We start from the raw sequence: 8,207 nt of genomic DNA on the forward strand, positions 1-8,207 counted from the left end.
ATATTGTCAATGTTTTGAAGTTATAGCACTTTGAAAGGATTCCTATTATAAACCAATAGGGATTTTTAAAATGTCAAATATTCATAAAAAATTCAAAAATCAATATTTTTCAATTCTTTGAACAAATTTAGTAGACCTTGCCCCGAGGACCCTCTGCTATGAATTTCAATTGATTGTGGCTAACGGTTTTGGAGAAAAAAGTTTCTTGAAAAATTGTTTACAGACGACAAACTGATACTGACAGACAGACCACCGGACGGAAAACGGACAGAAAAGTCCATGAATCAGAGATGTTCGTCCTTCTGCCGCTGGAGGCGCATATGAGTCTGAAGGTTTTTCTGCGTCTCCATTAAACTGAAGAAGAAGAAGAAGAAGCTAAACATGGGGGTTGGTTTATGTCTGTGCAGAGTTTAGTTCTCACATTTAACTCTGAACTGATTAACTTTAAACTGGTTAAAGTCTGTGTTTGTTCCAATTTATCCACACTCAGTGAAGTCGGAACACGAACTGGGCCTTCACCGTCACATTATCCGATGACTTTCCGTGTGTTGTTGTGTTTAGCTTAGCCATTAGCTCCGTGCTTAGCCTTTAGCTCCGTGTTTAGCCTCCGTTAGTTCCGGATGGTACGCGAAACCGGAGCGACGCGGGTCCCCCCGCCGATGGGACCACCCGGGGACGACAGGCCTCCGTACGACATGGGTCCGCCGGGTTGGGGTCCTCCACCAGGGTGGCCGCCACTTGATGAGTGGGGGCCGCCGCCGCCCGGAGGATGGGGCCCTCTGCCGCCTCACGGCTGGGGACCCCCTCCACCGGAGGGATGGGGACCCAGAGGGCCTCCCCCGCCGGACTGGGACCCGAGGAGGCCTCTGCCGCCGGGCTGGCCGCACCCGGACGACTGGCTGCCTCCGCCCGACTGGAGGCGACTTCATCCGGACGATTGGAGGCGACTTCATCCGGACGACTGGAGGCGACTTCACCCGGACGACTGGAGGCGACTTCACCCGGACGACTGGAGACCTGGCACGGAGGAGTGGAGGCACATTCGAGATGTGGACTGGAGGACCCCCCGGGACGGATGGAGGCTTCCCCCAGAGGGCTGGGGTCCGGCCCACTGCTGGGGTCCGGATGGGCCACCTCCCCCGGAGACGTGGGGACCTGACGGTCCGCCTCCGCCCATCCCTCCCATCCCTCCACCGGACCCTGCAGCGTTCGGCCCGATGCCCGTTCCTCCGATCGCGCCTCCGGAATGCGTTCCCCCGGTGCCTCCGCCGGTGCCTCCTTTCGGGTTCCCGGCCTACCCCCCGCCGGGCTGGACCGAACCGGTGAGACCTGATGTTCTGGTTCACACTCAGTTTGACCTAAAGATTCGTAGGTTTTCATTTAATTCTAATAAACTAAACATAGAAGAGTCCGATGTTGGACCTGGTGTTGAACTGCGTCCAGATCCAGGGGGTTTGTCTGGATCTGTTTCTGTGTCTCTACTTGGTGTATGTGAGCATGTGCTTTTTCTCCATTCAAGTTCAGCAGGTTCTTTAGACCTAAATCTGACCCAGAGACTGTTTTGTTTTGTTTCATTCAGTCACAGAATGTGTAAAGACCCTAAGCAAAGGTTTGTTAAAATCACTTTAAGTAAGCGAGACCAACATAAGAACAGTGACCCACATGTTGACCCTCATGTTCTTCATTTGTTGATGTTTTCAGCCTCCAGTCGAGGAAGCGATGCCGAACCCTCCACCGGACCAGCCAGAGTGGGTGAGTACAGACCAGGCCAAGGCCAGATCCAGGACCACGACCCAGGACAGGGACAGGGCCCGAACCAGGACACAGATTAGACCAGGGCCAGAACCCAAACAAGGGCCAGGACCCAGAGAGTCTGTGGTCCCTGTTGGATTTTCAGACTAAAGCTCAGATTTCCTGTTGGATTTTCAGATTAAAGCTCTGATTTCTGCTCCGACGTCGGACTCAACGGGGGCTGATGCAAAGACTAAAACGTCGTCTGATGACCACCCTGCCATTAAACCCCCTGAAGCTGCTCCAGCTCCAGTTCCTCCTAAACCCAAAAAACCCAAAGCTGCGAAGCTGGCCAAGTCGCTCGCCCTATTGGGAAAACGCACCTTTGAGAAGTGAGTGAATGTTTAGAGAATGAGCTGCTGGTTTTGTCCAGAGTCTGATGTTTCTGTTTCTGTGTCCTCAGACCTCCTCCTGGCAGATCCACAGGGATCATCTCCTTCATTGGGGTAAGAACCACAACCAGACCCACAACCAGAACTTGTAGGTCTCAGTTGCTAATATATTCTGTTTGACTCCTCAGCCCACATTTGGGCACATACAGAGAGAAGACCTGGAGAAGTTCACCTTCAGCTTTGATGCTTTCTTTGGAAACCCCAAAGCCATGACGCCAGGGGTCAGAGTTCACTTCACCGCCTGCAAAGAGAAGGTCTGATCTGGAAGCCGTTTTCACTTACTCTAATGACTACATCTGTGTGTTTTGTTTCTTAAAATGACACTAAGTTTAATGTCATTTAATGGTTTGTATGTGCTTTCAGTCTGATATTTATTTACTGGTTTTTGACTGAATTAAATTATTCTAACCAAAGACTAAACTAATTTAAAAATAGGTGAACATTGAATGAAGCCAAATAAATGTAGAAGTTATTCAGGTGTTTCCTGGTTTCATCTGGATCATTATCAGCTACAACATTTAGTTAACCCAGAGATTTTCTAAAAATGAGACATTTTTAATAATGAAAACATTAGTTGATGTTAATTTGTACTAGGGGTGTCTGATATAAGGATATTAGATTGTGAAGGATTAAAACATATCGTTAATCCATCAAAGCAGAAAGATCATGGAATTTGGAGGGGGTCCTCGCCGTATGTACCCCAAAATGAGTATGTGTACACCATATGATGGTAAAAAAAAAAAAAAGAAGTGAAACTTAAGACTTAAGTCTCCTGCTGTTGTGCAGCTCCATTTCCTTTTCCCTACCTTCTGAAACTTTAATTTGAGGGGGCAGGACATTGAACCAGGCCCAAGCATAGCCCCCCCCCCCCCCCCCCCCAAGTCGCAAATGAGTTTTCGGGGGGTGACAGGTGGGAAATGATGAGGTGAGTCTTCCACTTCCTTCACATACAGGTCCGTTGCGTTACTCTTAGAATAACATGTGGCAACATTACGAACCTGTTCAATCAGCTGAAAGACAGCATCCAAACAGCATGAGAGTCAAACTGAACTAGAAGACCAGCCACACCACAGCCAGAGGCAACAGGTAGAATTACACAAAAGCAAACAACTTGAACGCAAGCATTTAGTGAAGGCACTCTGTGAGAAGAGTAGCAAATACGTTCAACATTGATCCTTTTTTGGAGTGCCTGGATTATTATTATTCTCATTTTGGACTTCTTCCTCCATCCAAGACCACCCAATACACTGATTACCAGTTGAAAAGCCACAGCTACCAGCCACCTGTTCTGTAAGTCTGGAGGATTATTTCAAATGGGCATTTCTTCATGATATTTTGTTCTCTTTTTTTTTTTTTTTTTAATTTAAGTTTTTTTGAAAGCTACCTCAAAAACTAAGTGCAGTTTAGTTTTTTTGTTGCAAGAGTGCACTTAATCAGTGTTGTTTACATTTTACTATGTTTATGTTCTTGACACATGCTAGCAAAATTGCACAAACTATTTCAATTACAAGTATTCTGGATGGTTCTTTGGGCTAAATTGTCTGTTTTATTATTTTTTATTTTAGGGCTATGTTTTACATATGAAAATGGTTTGGTTGCACTGTTCAGAAACTTGCAAATTAGTCTCAAATATCAATATAGAGAATTGCGATAAAATCAAGATTGTGATTTTATTTTTTAAAAATTGTGATATGATATTTTTACCGTATCGCCCACCCCTAGTTTGTCCTAAATCTAAAGTCATGATGACCTGGTTCAAACCCAGTCTGAAAACTCTGGGTCTGGGTTGCCTTCTGATAACCCGGACGAGGTCATCGGGGTCTCTGTTCTAACATTTGTAAATTTTTGTTCTGGAGCAGAAAAATCAGATTGCCACAGATGTCAAAGTGGCTCCAGGTGGAACAGAGAATGTGGACCCTGAGATCTACGAGGCCGTGGTCAGTCAGCCAATCGTGGAGCCTCAGGTGAGTCTGGGCCCTCGGGTAACACACACTTTGACCTCCTGGCTCCTCCCTCTGACCCTGTTCCTCTTTCTGTACCCGGTGCAGCCCGGGGAGCGTCTGTACCCGGGGCAGGTCTACGTCACCATCGGACCCCTCAGGACCAACCTGTCCTTCGAGAGGCGGGACAGCACGGTGACCCTGCTGAAGGAGGACCAGGTCCTCATCAACGTGCTGTCGGACCTGGTCACCGAGAAGAGACGGGCCACCAACATCAGGCCCAAGATCCCTACTACCTTCAGCCACACCAAGGAGACCAGAGAGAGGGTGAGCCAATCAGAGGTTGGGGATGGAGTATGGGCTAATTATCAGTACTCGTCAACAAACAGAGCAGATCCATGGGAGTGACCTGGACCCGGACTGATGGCTCCGCGGTTGTGAAGTGGATTTTGGATCAGTAGAAGAGTTGGTTCCGGAATGTTCAGACTGGTTCCACATGAAGCCAAACACTAGATTGTTCTGGGTTCTACCTTGATTAGGGACCGGGGTTCTACCTCCACGTGTAGACAGTCCCAGGTGGAGCATAATGAAACTGATCATAGCGGCGTTTCCACTGCAGGAACTTCAGGGTAGTTTTAGGGGGGCGGGTGCGCTGGTTCCTTTCTCCACTGCAGGAACCGCCCCCTCAGATCCAATTATAGGAAACTATGGGATTAAACAGTCCTTGCTTTGGGGTAGGTACTTCAAAAAGCCCTGAAAACTCCTGGGTGGAGCTTAAAGGTTTACTCAATGCTGATTGAGTCGACCCAGAGAAGGAAACAAGCAGTGTTGTTGAAACCCTGCTGAAGAAGAGTAGGAAATAGTAGGATTCAGGAGAATCAATGGATTTTACAATCAAAGGAACAATGTGCGATAAGTGTACCGACACAGATGTGCAGGCACTGCTTACATTCTACAGTTGCACAACGATCACAATTAACCCCTCCACTACCACCACCCCGAAGTTCCTGTGATGCAAACGTGGCTATTGACAGTGGCATGGTCCCGGTCCACTGGGTGGCGCTAAACACTGAGCAGAACCATCTGGGTCGTCTCCATCTGAGCCACTGTGGAAGTCGGTTTGGAGTCGACACTAAACAAACACAATCACTTTGTCATTTCCTGTTTCCATGTTTCCTCATCTCTGTTTTTCTTCTTCATGTCTTTCAGCCGTTTCAGATTCTTTCATCTGTTTCAGAGTGGACTAATTTCCATTTTGATCCAGTTGTTGTTTTTGACTGAATCACAGCAGAATGTTATAGATGATCGACGCCGTTTGTCTGAGTGTATCCTGTTCCTCGCTGACTCGATGTTGATTGGTGTTTTGTGTTTGTGGTCATTCAGGGCGTCATCATCAACCTGGAAGACGGTGTAGGCATCATCAAATCTAAAGAACACGGGGAGATTCACTTTGAAGTCAGAGAGAACCTCAGTGACGTTGAATTCACCGCCGAGGACGTCAACGAAGAAGTGGAGTTCACCATCATCATGGTCTGACCCCTGCTTCTTTCACACCTTTAGCAAACATTTTAGAAAATTCTCTCAATGGGTTGATTTCATCCATGAAACACTAGGAAGTGGTGAAAACCCACGACTTTGTCCACATAAGATGATTTAATTCTGAACGACCTAAATCTGGTTTTATTCATAAAGTTGTTGGCAGAAGTTATTTGTGATACATTTGACAGTTTGCACTGTACTTGATTCTATCTACAATGTGGACCCATTTGTTGAACCACATCTGGATGTTTTCATGATGAATGTTCTCAAACCAGTTGATTGATAATAACACTAGTCTATGAGTAAAAAACCTCTAAAATAACAGTAGTGAACCTTTCCCCAGCCTGAGTCTGTAATAAATGTAAATTCAGTCCAAATGTGTGTTTTCTGTAGTTTCACAGATACAATCTAGGGTCTAAATGTGAGATGGTGTGAATTAATGATAGAATGGGTTTTAGATTAGAGAAAAACACTGTGTATATTTCAATGCATTCACTTTACAGCTTCTGTATACTGGCACATATAGAAATCTACTGGATAAATAGACATAAACCAATATATACGTGGGATAACACTTTATCATATACATTAAAACATCAGATTAACAGCGCTTAAGTCATTTGTTTTACATTCATCTGATTAAAGTATTTAGGATGTAACACATTTAACCTGAGGTTCTTTGTGGTCAGAACATTTGATCCAGGAGTAGATCAGTCAAGTATTTACAGATAAAACTTAAGAAATAGAAGGAAAATGTAAAATAGAACATACAAGTATTTGTTTTGAATCTGAGTTTTATGTCCAGACCGGGTCTAAATGTGGACTGTTGGTTTCAGCTCCGGAACGGGAAACGTGCGATCCGAATCCGCCGGGTGAAGGAGCCCCTCCTCCTAACACTGTGCTCGGCTACCACTGAAGTCCCCAAAGAGGATAATGAAGATGATGATGATGATGAAGAGGACAGTGAGGATGAACCCAACATGCCTCTGTTCCTGAAGCCCAAGCCCAGGCCAGAGCATGGGCCCAACATGAACATGAAGCTGGACACGGAGCTGTATGAAGGCATCGTCAGCCAGCCAATCATCGAGCCCACGGTAAGGTCAAAGGTCAGGGGTGGTCAAAGGTCACCGCGAGACACTGACACAGGTCAAAGGTCACTGTGAGACACAGACACATAGGTCAAAGGTCACTGTGAGACACAGACACATAGGTCAAAGGTCACTGTGAGACACTGACACAGGTCAAAGGTTTACATGGGGCGGTCTGTTCTGTTCCATACCATACGTACACCATACAATCATACAAAGTGAAAGTGAAACTTAAGACTTAAGTCTCCTGCTGTTGTGCAGCTCATTTTCCTTTTCCCTACCTTTGCAAACTTTAATTTGAGGGGACAGGATGTTGAACCGAGCCCGAGCATATCTTCTCATTTTTGGACTTCTTCCTCCATCCAAGACCACCCAATACAGTGATTGCCAGTTGAAAAACCAGAACTACCAGCCACCTGTTCTGCAAACCTGAAGGATTATTTGAAACGGGCATTTTTTCATTGATGTTTTGTTGTGTATGATTTTTTTTTTTTTTTTACTTTTCATGTTGATTGAAAGCTCCTTCAAAAACCAAGTGCATTTTAGTTTCTATGTACAACTGTGCACTTAATCAGAGTGTTGTTGTTTACATTTTAGCAGTGGCGATTTCTCATAGACTGCAAGGGAAGCCCGGCTTCCCCTAAAATTACAAAAATTAAATGGTTAAATATGTTCGGTTGTGTTGACATTTTATTGACTACAAATGTGTTAGAACACGTTCATCTCAAAGATGAGTTTGTTCAGAATCAGCTTTATCACAAATCAACAAACGCGATGTTGTTCACTTCTCAAACATTCCCGTTGCGCTGTTTTCTCATTCGATCTCTGCTCAGTGCATTTGTCCATAGACGCCGGGCGTCTATGGGCTTCAATGGGACTGAGTGGAACAGTTTTTTTCATTGCCTCAAAACTGGACTGTCACGATGTTGTCCCGCCGCCGGATGTCGGGCGTCTCTGGAGGTGAATGGAGCTGTGGGTGGAGCTCGGCCGGGCCGGACGCCAGAATCCCACGTGCTGATTGGGAGGATCAGTCGAAAGACTGAATCCCATTTGATTGACAGCTATTTTGAGATCTACTCCTTCACTGACACAGTTCAGTTTAATACCGTCGCACATTCTGCTGTGAAATCAGAGAAACCACTTCGAAATTACTTGTTCATTTCTTGCACTGTAAATAAAACACACTCATTGGACTTCCTTGTTTCAATTCAACATAATTTCAGCGTTTTCTTGTTTCAGTTACGTAATTTAATCATTTCTTGTTCGAGTTGAATATCATTTTGTAGCTAGTTAAATCAATCAAACTGTCGGCTAGGTCGGAGTGAAAGGAGCATCTGTTTAAAAAGGCTTAAGTCTGACACCTGCAACACAATGGGCCAAGGCTGTCTAAGCAGCCCTAGCTCTGCTGGACATTGAGAGGACACTGGTCCAGTCCCTGGAAAAGACGCCTACCTGGT

This window comes from Sphaeramia orbicularis, chromosome 15 (genome assembly GCF_902148855.1).
Source record: "Sphaeramia orbicularis chromosome 15, fSphaOr1.1, whole genome shotgun sequence".
In the NCBI taxonomy this organism is placed as follows: domain Eukaryota; kingdom Metazoa; phylum Chordata; class Actinopteri; order Kurtiformes; family Apogonidae; genus Sphaeramia; species Sphaeramia orbicularis.